The sequence below is a fragment of the Lithobates pipiens genome, unplaced genomic scaffold (assembly GCF_037356315.1).
Source record: "Lithobates pipiens isolate NorthernLeopardFrog02 unplaced genomic scaffold, aLitPip1_a1.2 Scaffold_18, whole genome shotgun sequence".
Taxonomy (NCBI): Eukaryota; Metazoa; Chordata; class Amphibia; order Anura; family Ranidae; genus Lithobates; species Lithobates pipiens.
This window is the reverse complement of record NW_027507758.1, coordinates 646358528-646378900: the sequence shown is the minus strand read 5'-3', so window position 1 is coordinate 646378900 and position 20373 is coordinate 646358528.

Below are 20373 nucleotides of genomic sequence, written 5' to 3'. Positions count from 1 at the left end.
TATCTCCTAACACTACTGACTGCAAGCTCTTTTTACTGGTTACATGTTTTGAGTTGCAGAGGAGGTCTAGGACTAGAATTATTGCTCTCGCTCTAACATTCTCGGCGATACCTCACATGTGTGGCACATGCGAGCACATGGGGACATGGGCGCTTTAATTTTTATTTAATTTTTTTATTGTTCATTTTACTTTATTTATTTTAGTTTGACATTTTTTTCCCCAAAAATATATTTTTGACCACTTTTATTCCTATTACAAGAAATGTAAACATCCCTTGTAATAGGAATATGGGGTGACAGGTCCTCTTTACAGTGAAATCTGGGGGGTCAATATGACTCCACATCTCACCTCTAGGCTGGGAAGCCTGAAATAAAAAATAAAAAAAAGATTCTGGCTTTGATCGTACTGGCGAGTTGGTAGAAGCACCGGAGGGCGGTGAGGGGTGGGGGGCGTCTATGGCTGGGTATTTCAGGGTATCACCGAGTATGGCTGGGTATCTCCGAGTATGGCTGGGTATGGCAATTTATGGCAGGGTATTACAGAGTATTGGTGGGGTATTGGCGGGGTACTACAGAGTAATAGCAGGGTACTGCAGAGTATTGGGGGGTACTACAGAGTAATGGCAGGGTACTGCAGAGTATTGGGGGTACTGCAGAGTAATGGCGGGTACTGCAGAGTAATGGCGGGTACTGCAGAGTATTGGGGGGTACTGCAGAGTAATGGGGGTTACTGCAGAGTAATGGGGGGTACTGCAGAGTAATGGGGGGTACTGCAGAGTAATGGCAGGGTACTGCACTGCAGAGTAATGGCAGGGTACTGCAGAGTATTGGGGGTACTGCAGAGTAATGGCAAGTACTGCAGAGTATTGGGGGGTACTGCAGAGTAATGGGGGTTACTGCAGAGTAATGGGGGGTACTGCAGAGTAATGGCAGGGTACTGAACTGCAGAGTAATGGCGGGGTACTGCAGAGTAATGGCAGGGTACTGCAGAGTATGCACTGGTATTGCAGAGTATTGGCAGGGAATTGAGGGGTTAAATTCGGTGAGCAGCGATGTGGGCACTGCAGATGCAGCCCACATCGCTGCTGACACCGATCTCTTTCCCCTCCGCTGTACCAATCGGTACAGAGAGGGGAGGGAGGAACAGGCGTCATAACATGACGCCGGTTTGTTTCCAAGTGATCACTCCGTCATTTGACGGAGCAATCACGTGGTAAACGGCCGCTATGAGCGCCCGTTTACCGTGATCCGTGATGCGACCCGGCGGTCACGGATGCTCTCGAGTGCGCACACCTCGCGAGAGCAGAATTCTGGGAGGCCGTTAATTAATGGCCTCTCAGAGTTAAACAACCCCCCTGAAGCCGTTAATTGGCAATGGGCAGTTGTTAAGTGGTTAAAGCTAGATCACTAGCTATATAGGTGAGGTGAATATAGTGGTGTATACTGCAGTCAGGGCACAGACAACAACCACTACACAGCAGCAAGATAGGAAATCAGCCAAAAACGATCGGTGTGTACTGTGTTGAAGGTACACAGAACACCCACTGCTTCAGATGCTAAGTAACACACTACACGAGGCCGCCTCAAAGGCGCCTTATATAGTGTGGGGCGTGCACTACACAGCCTGAGCTATGATTGGCCACAGGCAGGATGCCTGTGGCCAATCATGGCTCTCCTCGCTGCCGGCGCTGCGATTGGCCAAGCATGCGGGGTCACAGTGCATGCTTGGCCAATCATGGGGCAGCAATGCACTGCGCCACCGCAGTGCATTGTGGCCCGCGCGCGCGTCACTCGAATTTTGCCGCGAACGGCCCAAACGTTCGGAATTCGCTGAACGGCCGAACAGCCAATGTTCGAGTCGAACGTACGTTCGACTCGAATACGAAGCTCATCCCTAATCTTGGCACCGACACTGTGTGCCAGAGATACATTCACTTGCTGCTGAACATGGCCATATAGCTCTGGGATGCCCTTCTCTGAGAAATACTTCCTTCCTGGGACCTTCCATTGTGGTGTTCCAATGGCCACAAATTTTCGAAAGGCCTCCGAGTCCACCAGTTTATATGGCAGTAGTTGGCGGGCTATCAGTTCTGACAAGCCAGCCGTCAACCGTTGGGCAAGACGGTTATCCGGCGTCATCATTTTTTTACGCTCGAACATTTGGCCCACGGAAGCCTGCCTTTTTACAGAAAAACGTAAGCTTGGCATGATGGAAGATGGAGTGGAAGACAATTGTGAGGAGAGAGGAGAAGGAGAAGTAGAAGACGAGGCTGGACGGTGAGAGCCTGGAATGTGGCTTTGTGTTCCGTTGCTCCCACTGGGCTCGGTGATGGCAGCTCATGTGCCTTCTTAAGGCGGTCGTCCCTAGGTGAGTGTTGACTGCAAAGATTCCAGATGGCAACACTATTGTCAGCAGCTGACACGTTAAAAAAAGCCCACACTGCGGAGCCATGTGCCGGTGTCCTGGAAGCGCCAGATGTGACCGTACATGGTTGTTGCCTCGCTCCTGATACAGTAGCAGTCTGCTTTGTCCCTCCTGTGCAATCTAAGTTCTGCCTGCTTCTCCTCCCTATCTGCTGGTCCATATGTCCCTCTGAACTCCCCTCCTCTTCCTCTCTTGTGGCACCCAGGTGACATCACTAAACACGTCATCATCAACGTCACCTTCCCCCCTGTTATATCCTCTGTGTTGTGAGAGACACAAGACTCTGGTCTGGAACAATGGAAGTTTATTTCCAGTACTCAGTGTACACTGCAACATGCATCTCAGGACAGTACATCTTATTAGGCTGCTTACATGTGTCCAAGATGGCTACTATACCCCTTGACCCTTGGCATCACTCCTGGGTGGAGCCAGCCTTAAAGTGGCATTACATGTGGAACCCTTCAGGTATAACACCTTCCATCCATCCCTAAAAAAACAAAACAAAAAACAAAACAAAAACAAAACGAGAAAAGGCACAAAACATTAACTAATAACTGTCCAATAACAGTCCTCCAAACACAGGAGATGCACAGGACTTTTCCTGCATCCAAATGTGAGAGGAAGATTCCAGGGTCAGTTGCGGGGATACAATGTCATTGGATCACTTTCGGCGGCCCCGTCGAAAGTCTCGTAACCGGTCTTGAAGCTGAAACCGATCAGGAGGGCGACAGTGTCGTTGAGGGCGGGCACCCATCGACTCGGGATCGGAGGAAACAGGGTCGACTGGAATGGGCACTGGCGGTGCCAAGAAGGGATCCCCCAGCTCAGTGGGTGAACCAACCTCCGGACCAGGGCTGGAGGGCTCTGTTGGAGCTGAGTTCAAAAGATCAGAGTCCCCCCAATCATCAGTTCCCATGCATCCTGATCCGCTGGGAGCAGTTCCTTGCAACACTGGTGGTTCAGCCGGCGTCAGGGATTCATGCAGTTGAAAATGAGGGAGCAGTTGGTCCGCATGCCTTCTGCAAATGGAACCATCTTCCAGGCAGACCCTATACATCTTGGATCCCAAAGTCTCTGCAATGACAGCAGGAAGCCAACGGGTGTTGGAAGCCCCATAAGATCGGGCCCATACCTTTTGTTGGGCTGTGAATCGGGGGATCTCATGGTGTTTGACCATCTTGTCTTGGGACTGCAGTACATGTTCCTGGACTGTTTGTGGGCGGAGCATGTCCAAAACAGTCCATGGCTGCCGACCCAGAAGGAGTTCTGCTGGAGTTTTCCCGATGGTTGCATGCGGTGTGTTTCTGTAAGCAGAAAGGAAGGAGTCCAGCTGCTGGGGTGACAGGGACTGTTGTTTACTTGTAGCCACTGTAGCTTTGAAATAGCGTTTAAAAGTCTGCACAAACCGCTCTGCTTGACCATTTGTAGCTGGGTGGTAAGGTGCGGTCAAATTGTGCTTGATGTTGTGGGCAGTCAAGAAACGCTGAAACTCCTGACTGGTGAATTGTGCACCATTGTCTGTGACGATTTCTCTGGGGTATCCAAATGTAGCAGCGAGATGTAACAGTATGGAAACTGTTGCCTTAGTTGTTGGCTGAGTAACAGGAATGACCTCAGGCCACTTTGAATGGGCGTCCACTATGATCAAGAAGGTGTGTCCTCTGATCGGACCTGCAAAGTCCAAGTGTAGTCGAAACCAAGGAACCGTGGGCCAAGTCCAGGGCTGGACGCACCCTCGAGGAGGGTCTCTTGCCGTTTGTGCACATCCAGCACAAGCATTCACATATGTTGTGATATCTGAGTCTAAGTTTGGCCACCACACATAGCCTCGGGCCTTTTGTTTCATACGTGTGCCCCCGGGATGACCAGTATGTAGCAAGTCCAGAATGTGTCTCCGGAGGGTCTGTGGAATGATCACTCGGTCTCCCCATAAAACACAGTTACCAGCCACAGTTAATTCCATACGCCTACGGAAATAAGGTTCATAATCCTGTGTGACGGTTGCAGGCCAACCGGACCGTACCCAGGAGAGTATTGTTTTCAGAAAGGTATCCTTGGCTGTATGGGCTGCTATCTCCCCAGAAGACAAGAAGGACAGGCTGGTGTAACGACAACTCTTGACCGGTGGAGAGGAGTCCATTGACCTCCCTGTCAGTCAGGACATTGCGTCCGCATTAGCATTGGCATCATGACCGCGATACTGGATTTTATAACTGTACGCTCCCAAGAACAGGGCATAGCGTTGGAGGCGGGCCGCAGTAGTCTGAGAGATGCCTTTGTCAGGGCTAAAGATCTGAAGGAGTGGTTTATGGTCTGTCAGTATGGTGAATTCCCTACCATACAGGTAAAGATGAAACTTCTTAATTGCCCATATCAGCGCAAGAGCCTCTTTGTCAATGTGTGAGTAATTGCTTTCTGCTTTTGTCAAAGACCTGGAGGCAAATGCCACTGGTTTTTCTGACTCATCTGGTAAGATGTGAGACAGTACAGCCCCCAGACCATAGGGTGAGGCATCACAAGCCAAGGTCAGAGGCTTCTGGAGGTCATAGTGAACAAGCATGCGTGACGCCAAAAGCTTCCGCTTAGAGACTTCAAAAGCGCGTTGGCATGCAGCCGACCAGTCCCATCTGGAGTGTTTCTCCAAAAGCTTGTTCAACGGAAACAAGGTGTGTGCCAGATCTGGCAGAAATTTGTGGTAATAGTTCAGCAAGCCAAGGTATGATCGCAGCTGCTGGACATTGGTTGGGGCAGGAGCTTTGACTAAGGCATCAACCTTGGCTTCTGTGGTGTGTATACCGTCTGCATCCACAAGGTGGCCACAAAACTCCAATTTAGGCACCATGAATTGGCATTTTGCTAAGTTCACTTTCAGACCCTGCTCTTGGAGTCTTTCCAACACAAGCTCCACGTTTTGCTTGTGTTCCTGGTCCGTCCGTCCCGTGATGAGCATGTCATTTAACAGGCACTGAGTGAAAGGAATTTCCGCCAAAATCTCATCCATCTTCCGTTGCCAAATGGCTGGGGCAGAGGCTACACCAAACACCATCCGATTGTACTCATACAGTCCCTTGTGGGTGTTGATGGTCAGAAACTTGCGGGAAGAAGGATGGACCTCAAACTGTAAATATGCTTGTTTGAGATCAAGCTTAGTGAACTTTTGACCCCCTGCAAGAGAGGCAAAAATGTCATCTACTCTGGGTAGAGGATACTGGTCTATTTCCAGTTGGGAGTTCAGTGCCATGTGGAAATCGCCACAAATGCGCAAGTCCCCATTCGCTTTCTTCACTGGTACAACAGGTGATGCCTACTCGCTGTGCTCTACCTTTGAGATGACACCTTGTTCCTCCAGCCGACTTAGTTCTGCTTCCACTCCTGCTCGGAGTGCGAAAGGTACTGTGCGAGCTTTGAAGAACTTAGGCTGGGCGTTGGGTTTCAGCTTGAGTCTGACACAGTCATGCTTTATTTTCCCCAACTGGTCATCAAAGATCTTTGGGAACCGCTGCTTCAGGGACACCACCCATCCCTCATTATCTCCTAATGGAATTGTCACAGTGTTACAGGGATTTATGGCGATGTCTGGCATACCAAAGTGAGCAATCCAGTCTCTCCCAAAGAGAGGGGGTCCCCCATTCTCTAGTATATATAATGGCAGTCTCTTTGTCTGATCCTTGTACAATACCTGCACTTTTGCATAACCCAGTGGGTGGAGTATCTGCTTTGAGTATGTCTGCAGTTTGATTGGTGTTGGGTGGACAGTTGTTCGGGTCTAAGTTGTGTCCATTGTTTCTGAGTGATAACTGAAACTGCTGCTCCTGTGTCTACATCCATCTTTAGTTTCTTTCCCTCAATGGTTACCTCTACAGTCATTGCAGAGGGTGCTGAATGCATATGATGTATGTCTAATCTGTGGAGCACTTCCTCATCCTCTGACTCAGATGATGATGTATATCTTCCCACCATATAGGTCTTTGTCTTGGGGTTCAGAGGTTGTTTATCTCGCACCTTCTTGCTCCGGCAAACTCGTTTCAGATGTCCTGTTTTACCACAGTTATGACAGGTCTGATCCTTAAACCTGCAGACTTTGTGATCATGGTCTGTATTCCCACAACGGTAGCAAGCTGACCCCCGGCTTGGTGGAGGTCTGTATTTCCAGTTTGCAACTGTGGGCTTGACTGCTGTTCTGAAAACTTCTTGTTTCACCTCTTCTCTTCTGCCCTGGGGGTTCAATTCCTCTGTATCTTTCACAGCCATTTCCATCATTGAAGCTATATCAATTGCCTTTGCAAGGGTAAGGTCTTTCTCTGTTAACAGTCTCTTTTGGCTAGAGTCACAATTCAGTCCCATGACAAACTTATCTCTCAGTGCAGTAGGTAGGTACTCCCCAAAAGAACAGGTAGAGGCTAGTCTGCGAAGGGGCGAGCACATAAGCTTTCATTTCTTCACCTGACTGCTGCTGCCTCTGATAAAAACAAAATCTTTCTGCAATCTCTAGTGGTTTAGGCTGGAAGTAACCCTCTAACAGTGTCAGGAGCTCTGCCAATGTCTTAGTTGCTGGTTTTACAGGAAAAAGAAGATCCCTGAGAGCGTCATATGTCTGAGCACCGACCACTGTCAGAAATACTGCTACTTGCCTTTCACCTAGGATGCCATTTGCACTGAAATACTGTTCCAGTCTCTCCACCCAGGAACTCCAGGATGTCTGTTCTCCACCAAATTCACTTAATGTCCCGATCAATGACATTTTCCTGCTGGGATCTGTGATTGCTTTTATCCAGGTGACAATCCACAATGTCTTTGTCTCTCTCTCAGACTGACAGACACTTTGTAAATCCCATCCTCGTCGCCACTGTTATATCCTCTGTGTTGTAAGAGACACAAGACTCTGGTCTGGAACAATGGAAGTTTATTTCCAGTACTCAGTGTACACTGCAACATGCATCTCAGGACAGTACATCTTATTAGGCTCTTACATGTGTCCAAGATGGCTACTATACCCCTTGACCCTTGGCATCACTCCTGGGTGGAGCCAGCCTTAAAGTGGCAGTACATGTGGAACCCTTCAGGTATAACACCCCCCGCTATAATTAGCTCTGCAGTCACAATGCTGCACAGTGGAAATACACTATACTATGCTTTCTATATGTGCAAGTATTTTATACGTGTAATACACCACTATATACTGCACACCAAATAGTACACCTATACCAGTCCTTAAAAGGACCTTTGTGGACCTAATAGTAGCTAGCTAGTAGCTAGTGATTTGCAGACTGCCCCTGCTCAGAACACCAAACTGTCCCTCAGTCCCTACACTGATAAAAGACAGCTGCAGAATCGGGCAGCAATCGGCAGCACAGCAGTCAGCAGTGCACCATAATATACTTAGTATATTTGAAAGAAAGTATATTATACGTGTACAACCCTATATACTGTACACCTATACCAGTCCTTAAAAGGACCTTTGTGGACCTAATAGTAATAGCTAGTGATTAAACTGACTGTCCCTGCTCCACACAGCGTCCTGTCCCTACACTGACAAAAGACAGCTGCAGAATCGGTCAGCAGTGCACTCAGCATTCAGCAACACAACAGTCAGCAGCAGTGCACCAGAACCCTATATACTGTACACCTATACCAGTCCTTAAAAGGACTTTTGTGGACCTAATAGCTAGCGATTTGTGTTACTACAGTCTGTCCCTGCTCCACACAGCAACCTCTCCCTACATTGACAAAAGACAATTTGTCGGTTTGGCGAATCGCGAATGAGCAAAATTCGCCGCGAACCGACTGCCGGGTGAACCGCAAGGCCCTCTCTACTCTTTATGAGTAAAGTTGGGTGCCTGAATGAATATTTCATGTAATAAGGTCATAACTGTTAAGTTACCTTTGGCATTTTGCAGAATATCACTCAGAGCATTTATCTTATCGGGGATCTCTATCCTCAATGGGCTGTTTCCTCCGTCCCGTTCAGCTTGTATTAAGGTCCGTAGTTGGCAGCGTGCACAATTCCCCTTACTCCACTCCTTTTCTACCTCCTTTGCAGTCTTTGTATCCTCCAGGTCAGTGATCACCACGCATACTTTCTCATGACCTAACAATGACAGAGGGAGAAACAGAGAAATGTTAATGCCAGGTGATATTTCTTTAATGTGTGCATACTCGAGGCCTCTCAGTTGACCAGATTTCAACTCTTAAAATAAATTCACACAAAATATCATGTTGCTTCAAAGGAAATGTGATTGTATCCAACTACTATTCTGTACATCAGGGCTTGACACATTTGCTTTGACTCTAGGAGTCAAAAAAAACGGCTCCTAACTTTTTTTAAGCTAACAAATCATACGGGAGGAGAATGTAATGCGCAAAAAATAGAGAACACTCCTAAATCAACATCCATATAGGATCGAGTTTGTTAAAAAATAAAGAGTGAAAAGACTCTAGGTCGGACTTGGTAGGCAAGATGGACGAGAGAATAATAAAAAAAAAAATTTTTTTTTAATAACGAATCGCTCACAAACAGATCAAATACGGAAAGAGTTAAAAAAAAAACAAAAAAAAAAAAACAACATCTCATCAATCAGTCTCATCAGATGAGACTGATCATGTGTACCTAGTATATAGGATCTGTATATCTATATATAATCACATGCTTGACGAAGGGGTCCTGAGTGATCCCAAAACGTTGCACTCTCTTTGTGTTGTGATCATGCAATAAACTATCCGTTTGGACGCTATTTTGTGTCGATCCATGGTGTGCTGGTAAATATCTTCGTTATGAAGTATTCCTAGTATATAGGAACACCGATCGGTCTCCTCCCCTAGTCAGTCCCCTTCCCCCATAGTTAGAATCACTCCCTAGGTAACGCATTTAACCCCTTAATCACCCCCTAGTGTTAACTCCTTCTCTGCCAGTGACATTTATACAGTAATCAGTGCATTTTTATAGCATTGATCGCTGTATATTTGTAAATGGTCCCAAAATAGTGTCAAAAGTGTCCGATATGTCCACCATAATGTCACAGTCATTATAAAAATCGCAGATCGCCACCATTGCTAGTAAAATAATAATAATAATAAAAATGCCATAAATCTATCCCCTATTTTGTAGACGCTATAACTTTTGTGTAAACCAATCAATATACGCTTATCGCAATTTTTGGTTACCAAAAATATGTAGAAGAATACATATTAGCCTAAACTGAGGAAAACATTTATTTATTTATTTATTTATTAAATTGGGATATTTCTTATAGCAAAATGTAAAAAAAATTGTGTGTTTTTTTCAAACTTGTCACTCTTCTTTTGTTTATTGAGCAAAAAATTAAAACCGCAGAGGTGATCAAATACCACCAAAAGAAATCTCTATTTGTGGGGGGAAAAATGATAAATGACAAAATGTTACAGCGCTGAAAACTGAAAATTGGTCTGGGCAGGAAGGGGGGGGGGAATGCCCAGTATTGAAGTGGTTAAATATGCTTCCCAATGACACAATTGGATTTGCGAAACGCGCAGAGAAAGGGAAAAAATACAATGTCACTACCTCACTTCTTGCAGGGCGAAAACGAGGCTTGCACCGCGCGCCGGCATAGGTGATACACGGCGACACCTTCATCCATTTAAACTGCTGGATAAGCTTGGTGCCGGCTTATGGGCACAAAAAAATTTGAGTTTATAGTCTCTTTTTAACCTTTTATAAATAAACAGTGATGATTGCAATGATTGCTGTCCATTTGAGGATGGATATCTCTTGCATATACATTCATCGGGGACAGCATAGACAAGCAATCCGAGTGGAGTGGTTATCCCTTTTTAATGAACCAAAGGCTTATATATACCATTATCTGGTGAGTGGCCAATCCATATGGTGGTGTTGTCACTAAAGTGGTGAAACAGTCACACGGAAACTCGGATGTGGGATTAATGCGCGCAGGAATAGCATATTTATAATGGAAAGCATACACCGGGACTCAGTAATTAGCTGGCACATTTAATTTACCAGTAACACTGGACACAATAATTTTTTTCTTGATTTTGTTAATTGGACGCTTATGTGGTGTTATTTTTGTGTACTTTTTGGATAAGCATCATTTACATGTGATATAGACACTTGTAGATTGAGCACAATTTTTCATTGTTTCAAAATCTTTATTTGATTTATCTCCCTATTACAACAAAAGTGGTGTATTTATTTTTTTATTTTTATTTTCTATATGACAAGGGTTAGTGCAACATTCTTTTCTATTTTGGAAACATGTCAATACCCTATATTGTCCATAGGCAACGCTTTAAAAGCCCCCCCTTAGTGCAACAGTTTAGCATTTACGAAGGAGATCTGGTGCTAAAATGATAGCTTTCATTCCAGTGTGTGCGACGATATGTATGTGTGTGTATATATATATATATATATATATATATATATATATCACAATCAACGTTTTGAGGCATAATTGGTAAAAAGATGTAGGTGTGGCGTAGAGCTGCACAATTAATCGTTAAAAAATCGTGATCTCGATTCACCCCCTCTGACAATCTCTCCTGCTGAGTTTGCCGATTCTTTCATACAGTGGGGCAAAAAAGTATTTAGTCAGCCACCAATTGTGCAAGTTCTCCCACTTAAAAAGATGAGAGTGGCCTGTAATTGTCATCATAGGTATACCTCAACCATGACAAAATGTGGAAATAAATCCAGACAATCACATTGTCTGATTTTTGAAAGAATTTATTTGCAAATTATGGTGGAAAATAAGTATTTGGTACCCTACAAACAAGCAAGATTTCTGGCTCTCACAGACCTGTATCCTCCACTCATTACCTGTATTAATGGCACCTGTTTGAACTTGTTATCGGTATAAAAGACACCTGTCCACAACCTCACTTACTCACTTCAGCTGTCAAAAGAAAGCATTGGGGCAGTCTGCCAAGTTTAGAACTTGAAACATTGTAACTAGCACTTCCTTCTTAGATCAAAGGGATAGAACTTCTGTGTGTAAACAAATAATCTGGGCAATCTGCCAAATTTTGTAAATGCAGGAAGTTTAACCACATGTCAATCTTTTTTCTGACACTTCTTTCTTAAAGCGGAGGTCCACCCTAAAGTGGACCTTCCGCGCATTGGAATCCTCCCCTCCTCCGGCGCCACAATTGGCACCTTTCAGGGGGGAGGGGGGTGCAGATACCTGTACAGTACAGGTATCTGCACCCACTTCCGGGATAGCTCTCTGCGGAAAGGGGCGTAGATTACGCCCCTTTCCGAAAGTCCCCCGCTGCCTGCTGGGAAACACACAGATCCCAGAGGCAGTGGGACCATCCTTATTGCGCAGCGCGACTCGCACATGCGCAGTAGGGAACCGGGAAATTAAGCCAAAAGGCTCCACTTCCTGATTCTTATACCCAAGATGGCGGCGGCAGCACCCGAGAGACGATCGAGAGATCGGCTTCGGGTGCCGACATCGCGGGAGCGCTGGGCGGGTAAGTGTCACTATTTTAAAAGTCAGCAGCTGCAGTATTTGTAGCTGCTGGCTTTAAAAAAAAAAAAAAAAACGCGGACTCCAGGCGGACTCCCGGCGGACTCCCACTTTAAGTTAAAATCAATATTTTTTGCTAGAAAATTACTTGGAAACTCCAAACATTGTAATATATATATATATATATATATATATATATATATATATATATATATATATATATATATAAATAATTTTAGCAGAGACCCTAGGGAATAAAATGACGATTGCTGTAATATTTTATGTCACACTGTATTTGCCCAGCGGTCTTTCAAATGCAATTTTTTGGGGAAAAATACACTTCAATAAGCACAATTTTTTTTTTGTTTTAATGTGAAAGATGATGTAGATGATGTGGCGTAACGAGAATCGTGAGAGAATCATGATCTATCCTCTAAGCAAAAAAAATTGTGATTCTTTGGTTTTTGTCTATTCCTCTGCGTGGAATCACAACCATTTTTATTGTTTTGAGGCATAGGCGCCCTGCCACGTGCCTTTTACATTTGTACGTGCCTATATGTGGTGGGCCACATTTTTTTATTGGGGGGAGGGGGGGGCAATTGTATGTGTTTAGGTGTAACTTTAATTTAAGATACATAGAATTTGAACAGGGTTTGTCGAGCCCTGCTGTACATACTGCATGTCTCAAGAATTACACCAAAAGTGATATTTCACTTATGATTGGAGTCTGAGTTAATCCATTTACTTATTGAAATTCTTGAGGACATCTATAGAAAATTCTTCTCTTCTACTTCCTGTTTCTGAAACCACCTATTTTTGAATATTGGGGATTTGCATAGACCTTGGGGGTTCCTCTCCTCCTGTTACCTGTTTTAATCTTATGGATGAAGAAGGGTGAGAAGGATCTGACATGGTAAAATATTTGCACAAAGGAAAATAAAGTTCATGGATCCCAATAATAGAGTCCCCAAGAGATATAGGTAACCTTTAGGAGTTTACCTTTCCAACATCTACCAAAAAACAGAAATGCAATTTTGGATGGTCTGGCCAAAGATACAAAGTCAGACCTATAAAATAAACCAACAGCACACTACGCTTTTTTTTTTCTAAATGTATTCATAAACAATTAATACAATTTTCATTTGCAATTCAAATATTATTCTCCTTTAACCGCTTGTACGTCCCTTTGAATTTGCAGCCGCGCGGTCGCGTGCGTGCCGCGAGCTCCGGGAGTGTGATCACGGGTCCCACGGACTCGATGTCTCACGGAGAGGAAGAATGGGGAAATTCTGATGTAAACAAGCATCTCCCTGTTCTGCCCTAGTGACACTGATTACAACTCCCTGTAATCGGGAGCCTTGATCAGTGTAGTGTCACACGTAGCCCCCCCCCTACAGTTAGAATCACTCCCTAGGACGCACTTAACCCCTGCAGCACCCCTTCCTGGTTAACCCCTTCACTGCCAGTCACATTTACACAGTAATCAATGCATTTTTAATCGCACTATTCGCTGTATAAATGACAATGGTCCCAATATAGCGTCAAAAGTGTCCAATCTGTCCGCCATAATGCCGCAGTAACAATAAAAAAATAATAAAAAAATGAAAAAAAAAAACGCAATTTCGCCGCCATTACTAGTAAAAAAAAAAATATTAATAAAAATGCCATAAAACGATCCCCTATTTTAAAGACGCTATAACTTTTGTGCAAAACAATCAATTAAATGCTTATTGATTTTTATTTTTTTTTAATCAAAAATATGTAGAAGAATACGTATCGGCCTAAACTGAGGAAAAAAATGTTTTTTTAGATATTTTTTGGGGATATTTATTATAGCAAAAAGTAAAAAATAATAATTATTTTTTTCAAAATTGTTGCTCTTTTTTTGTTTATATTGCAAAAAATAAAATCCGCAGAGGTGATCAAATACCACCAAAAGAAAGCTCTATTTGTGGGGGAAAAAAAGGATGTAATTTTTGGGAGCCACGTCGCACGACCACTCAATTGTCAGTTCAAGCGACACAGTGCCGAATCGCAAAAAGTGCTCTGATCTTTGGCCAGCCAAATGCTCCAGGGCTTAAAGGGGTTGGAAAGCTTTGTTTTTTATTTTCTAAATAGGTTCCTTAAAGTGGTTGTAAACCCTTACAACACGCTTTGACCTACAGGTAAGCCTAGCTTAAGGCTAGGTCAGATTTCATAAATTAAATCCACTTTAAGGCCTCTTTCACACTAACGTCCCGTTCAGGCCCACCTGTCAGTTTTTCAGGCGGACCTGAACAGGTGCTCCATAGAGCTCTATGGAGCATCGGATGTCAGCGGTGACATGTCCGCTGACATCCGACCCGCTCCGATCCGAAAAAGTGTAACGGAGGAAAAAGCTATTTTTCCATCCGTCTGCGGATCGGATCGGGTGACGACGGGCACTGCGGTCCGTCGTCATCCGATCTCCCATAGGGGAGAGCGGCGCTGTGACAGGTCCGTCCCTGCGCAGTGTGCAGAGACGGAGCTGTCATCTCCCTGCTGATCCCCGCTGAGCAAACGGATATGCACGGGGCGGATCAGAACTGATCCGCCCCGTGTGAAAGGACCCTAAATGGTCAGTCCTTTGAAATCTATTACATCTAGCATGAACCGGCACACCTGCTACTTCAATCTAATCAGACTTTTTTTTATTTTAAGGCAAGAAATAAAATGTGGGTTATTTTTGAAAAGATATAAGGAGCATATCACACTACAATCTACAGATTGGGCTACAAGAGCCGACTTTTCTGTTTTCATTTTAAATATGTTACGTTTTCCTGAAAGAGAAGAAGACATCTTGGGAATAGATAGAGACGGTCTCACCGAATTTCTCACAGAAGATCCTCAGGTAGCGCTCTAGATGGAAGCGACTGATCTCTGACTTTACCGAGTGCCAGAAGATGATGGATGAGAAACTGTAGTCTGCAGATACCCGTATAAATTCCTCTGCAGAGTGGAGTGATATAAGCAATACTTCAAGGGATTTGTACTCAGGGATAGTGTCCTGCCATGCAGGGATAGTGTTGGTATCGCTGAAGACAATCACAGTTTTCTTCTCAGAATCCCCTTCATTCCATTCATGTCTGAAAACAGAAAATACAAAAAGGACGTTTTTTTAATTTTTTTTTATATTTTTTTATGCTTCTCCACTCACAGGACCTTCAATGGAAAGAAAAAGAAGGGGGGCAAGAGAGAGGATAGAATGGAGAGAGGGGGGAGTGAATAAGGAAGATGGGGGGGGGAGTGAAGAAGAAAGGGAGAGAGAGGGGGGGTGAAGAAGGAAGGGAGAGAGAGAGGGGGAGTGAATAAGGAAGAGAGAGAGAGAGGAGGAGCAGGGAGTGAAGAAGAAAGGGAGAGAGAGAGAGAGAGAGAGAGAGAGGGTGAAGGAGGAAGGGAGAGAGGGGGAGAGAGAGAGAGGGGGGAGTGAAGAAGGAAGGGAAAGAGAGAGGGGGGAGTGAAGAAGGAAGAGAGAGAGAAGAAGGAAGAGAGAGGGGGAGAGGGGGGAGTGAAGAAGGAAGATAGAGAGAAGAAGGAAGAGAGAGGGGGAGAGGGGGGAGTGAAGAAGGAAGAGAGAGAGAAGAAGGAAGAGAGAGAGAAGAAGGAAGAGAGAGGGGGAGAGGGGGGAGTGAAGAACGAAGAGAGAGAGAGAAGGGGGAGAAGAAGGAAGGGAGAGGGGGTGAAAAAGGAAGGGAGAGAGATGGGGGAGTGAAGAAGGAAGGGAGAGAGAGAGAGAGGGGGGAGTGAAGAAGGAAGGGAGAGAGAGAGAGAGAGAGGGGGGGGGGGTGAAGAGAGAGAGAGAGAGGGAGAAAGAGAGGGGGAGAGGGGTGAGGAAGGAAGGGAGAGAGAGAGGGGGAGTGAAGTGAGAGAGAGAGGGAGAGGGGTGAAGAAGGAAGAGAGGGGGTGAAGGAGGAAGGAAGGGGGAGAGGGGGGAGTGAAGAAGGGAGAGAGGGAGAGAGAGGGGGTGAAGGAGGAAGGAAGGGAGAGAGAGGGGAGAGTGAAGGAAGGGAGAGAGAGGGGGAGTGAGAGAGAGGGGGAGAGCGAGAGAAAGAGAAGGGGGTGAAGGAGAAAGGGTGGGAGAGAGAGAGAGATGGAGTGGAGGAAGGGGGAGAGAGAGAGAGAGAAGGGAGTGAAGGAGGAAGGGGGGAGAGAGAGAGAGAGAGAGAAGAGATAAGGAGGAAGGGGAGAGAGAGGGAGAAAGGAGGGAGAGAGTGTTAAGAACTTGGGTATTGAGTCTGACTTAGTGGAAGGGGACCTCTCTTACGGCTCTGGTTCTGGTCTCACTGGAATGGGAACAGGGAGACCGGAGCACAGTGGGGTAGGAGAGTCCAGCCAGGTGCAGCAGCAGGTGTCAGGAGATGAGGATCCTCTGAAGCAGGAACTCTCTGTAGCGGAGAAGCAGAAGGCTGCAGGCCACTGGATCAGGATGGATGGATCCTCCGGAGGTAAGGTAGCAGACACAGGAACAGGCAGGAGACAGCAGAGGTATCAGGTACAAGCAAGGTTCGGCAACAGGTAATCAGTCCAAGAAGAGTCAAACAAGCCGGGGTCGGAGCAGGAGAGGTCAGCAAGGTCAAACGGAGCCGGGTCAGATATCAGATGGGTAGCAGGTAGGTAAACAGGTATTCTCAGGCACTAGCTGCAGACGAGACAGCACAGAACCACTACAACTGCGCCTTTAAAAAGGGCCACTGGCGCCAATCGAGCTAACGCTCGTCCGTGCGTGCGTGTACCGCGCGCACATACGATCGACGTGCACCCGCGCGCGTTGGAAGACGCTCGTGCCCACGACGACCCGCGGCACGAATGCGTGTGCGCGTACGGAAAGTCGATCGTACGGAACGGACGGATTCCTGACATTGCCCCCCCACAAGGGGCAACCTCCGGGTGCCCCAAGTGGCTCTTTTCTCCGGGTGTGTAGCAAAGAAGGCTCGGATCAGTCTATCGGCATGTATATTGGAAGCAGGTTCCCAAGAATTATCCTCTGGGCCGTAGCCCTTCCATTTAATTAGAAACTGACCTTGTCCCCGTCGTTTTCTGAAATCCAGAATGGCCTCCACTTCGAATTCCTCCCTGCCATCAATCAGCACGGGATCAGGTGGCCTTGTTTCTCTACCAGGGAAGGGATCAGGTACAGCAGGCTTGAGAAGAGCTACATGAAAAACTGGGTGTATTCGCATGGAATCAGGCAGGGACAACTCATAAGACACCTCGTTAATCCTCCTCTTAACGGGAAACGGGCCCAGAAACTTGGGTGCCAATTTCCTGGAGGGACATGCTAGTTTCAAATTAGAAGAAGACAGCCATACCTGGTCCCCGACTTGAAGGATCAATTCACCCCTTCTTCCACGGTCAAAACTCTTCTTGATGTCAGCCTGAGCCTTGGTTATGACCTCCTGCAGGGTCCGATTATTCTGCTGGAGAAAGGATACCGTGTCCTGTACTGCTGGCACATGCGATTCTGTAAGAACATCGGGGAGAAAAGACAAGTTAAAACCGTAATTGGCAAAGAACGGGGACTGCCCGGTGGTGGCATGGCTGGCATTGTTGTAGGCGAATTCCGCCAGTGGTAGCAGGGACACCCAATCGTCTTGGACAAAAGAAGAGAAGCACCTAATATACTGCTCGAGGGTCTGATTGGTGCGCTCCGTTTGCCCATTGGTTTGTGGGTGGTAGGCAGAGGACAGGGCCAAATCGATCTTTAAAGACTCACAAAGGGCTCGCCAGAAACGGGAGGTGAACTGAACCCCTCTATCAGACACGATATTGGTGGGCACCCCGTGGAGCCTGACTATTTCTTTAATAAAGACATGGGCAGTCTCGGTCGCGGAGGGGGTTCCCCTTAAGGGTAAGAAGTGTGCCATCTTGGTCAGACGGTCACAAACTACGAAGATGGCAGTGCAGTTCTCAGACGGGGGAAGTTCCACAATAAAATCCATAGTGATCATCCGCCAAGGGCGGTCGGGTGCGGGAAGAGGTTTAAGCAGCCCCCAAGCCCGAATTCTGGGAACTTTATTCCGATTGCATACGGGGCAGGAACTTACATACTGCTTGCAAAACTCCCTCATTCCTGGCCACCAGAAGGAGCGCTGTACCAGTTCAAAAGTTTTACGGACACCAAAGTGCCCAGCAAGTGGGTGGTCGTGAAGGGGGAAGAGGTTTAAGCAGCCCCCAAGCCCGAATTCTGGGAACTTTATTCCGATTGCATACGGGGCAGGAACTTACATACTGCTTGCAAAACTCCCTCATTCCTGGCCACCAGAAGGAGCGCTGTACCAGTTCAAAAGTTTTACGGACACCAAAGTGCCCAGCAAGTGGGTGGTCGTGAAGGAGGCCCAGAACCTTAATTCTCACATCTTCGGGGACGAAGATCAGGTTATCCTTCCAAAACAAACCCTCTCTGGATGTTAGTGAGAGTCCCGGGGGACAGGAAGATGTGGAGGAAGCACTCCTTAGCAGAGACACTAGATCTGGCTGAATGAGTAGGAAGGTGTTGGCAGGGAGGATGGTATCCGGGGGTGTGATGTCCTTGGGGCTGTCAAACATACGGGAAAGGGCATCAGGTTTGACGTTTTTTGATCCAGGGCGATAGGTTATGTGGAAACAGAACCGGGAGAAAAAGAGGGCCCAGCGGGCCTGCCGAGGTTTTAAGCGTTTTGCGGTACGGAGGTACTCGAGGTTCTTGTGGTCCGTGTAGATGAGTACGGGATGTACCGCCCCCTCGAGTAAGTATCTCCACTCCTCCAAAGCAGACTTGATGGCAAGTAACTCCCGGTCGCCCACATCATAATTCTTCTCCGCTGGAGAGAGTTTTCGGGAAAAGAACCCCACGGGGTGCATCAGGTCGTCTTTACCTAAGCGTTGGGAGACCACTGCCCCTACTGCTATCTCGGAGGCGTCTACCTCCAGAATATAAGGTCTAGATGGATCCGGGTGGCTAAGGATAGGAGCAGAGGTGAACAGGTCCTTAAGTCTTTTGAAGGCGGCCTGGGCCTCCGGGCCCCAATGGAAGCGCGTATTCAGTTTGGTGAGCTGGGTGATGGGCGAGATAATGGCTGAGAAGCCCCTGATGAATTTTCTATAAAAGTTGGCAAAGCCCACAAAGCGTTGGATGCCTTTCTTGTCAGAGGGGGCTGGCCATTCGAGGACAGCAGCGACCTTCTGCGGGTCCATCCTGATGCCCGCTGGAGAGATTTCAAGGCCGAGGAACTGGATCTCCTGTTGTTCGAATTTACATTTTTCGGCTTTGGCGTAGAGGCCATGTTGTCGGAGCCGAAGCAATACTCTGCCAACGTGTCCCCGGTGCTGCTCCAGGGACCCAGAGAAGATCAGGATGTCATCGAGGTATACGATGACGAAGATATCCAAGAAGTCCCGGAAGACGTCATTAATTAAGTGCTGAAAGGTAGCTGGGGCGTTACATAACCCGAAAGGCATCACCAGATACTCGTAGTGCCCAAAACGAGTTCGGAATGCAGTCTTCCATTCGTCACCTGCTCGAATGCGGACCAAATTATAGGCTCCCCTCAAGTCTAGCTTAGTGAAGATGGTGGCCGACCTTAGCTTTTGGAAGAGTTCTGGAATCAGGGGTAGAGGGTAGCGATTTTTAATTGTGACCCTGTTCAGTTCCCGGTAGTCCACACAAGGTCGAAGGGTCTGGTCCTTCTTAGAAACAAAAAATATTCCAGCCCCGGCAGGAGATGTAGAGTGCCGGATGAACCCCTTTTGGAGGTTCTCAGAGATGTATGTCTTCAGAGCCTCCTGTTCTTTCTCGGACAACGGATAGACTCGTCCAAACGGGATCTCTGCCCCAGGGAGGAGCTCAATGGGGCAGTCATAGGGGCGATGCGGGGGCAAGGAATCAGCCCCCCGCTTACTGAAAACATCCAGAAACTCATGGTAAGGCTCGGGGACGGATTGACATAAGTCCAGATCTGGGTCTAGGCTGAGAAGAGTTCCGGATTGTTCAGAAGCCCCTGAAAAGCAGTGGTCCAGGCAGTAAGAGGAGAGGAACCTCACCTCCCCCGAAGTCCAGTTAATGGAAGGATTGTGGGCCTGCAGCCATGGGATGCCCAGAATCACAGGAAAAAGTGGGGATGAAATTACATCAAGGATCAGTAGTTCCGTGTGTTGGCAAACGGTGGAGGTATGTAGTGGAAGGGTCTCCTGGGTGACACGGCCGGACTTAATCTGGGAACCATCAGCCAAGAAGATAGCGAGTCCATGGGTCTTTTGCTTAAGTGGAATGGAGTGTAGGTCGGTGAAGGCGGAATCAATGAAGCAACCGCAGGCTCCGGAATCAAGGATGGCATTGACGTGGATCGTTCTTCCCGAAAGCTGAAACGAGAGCAGAAGGGCGACATGGAGAGAGTTGGAGGGAGAAATACAGGTACTGCGAGACACTGAAGAAAGGCACTTACGTGACTTCACCGGACAGTTGGCCACATAATGTCCGGAGCCGCCACAGTA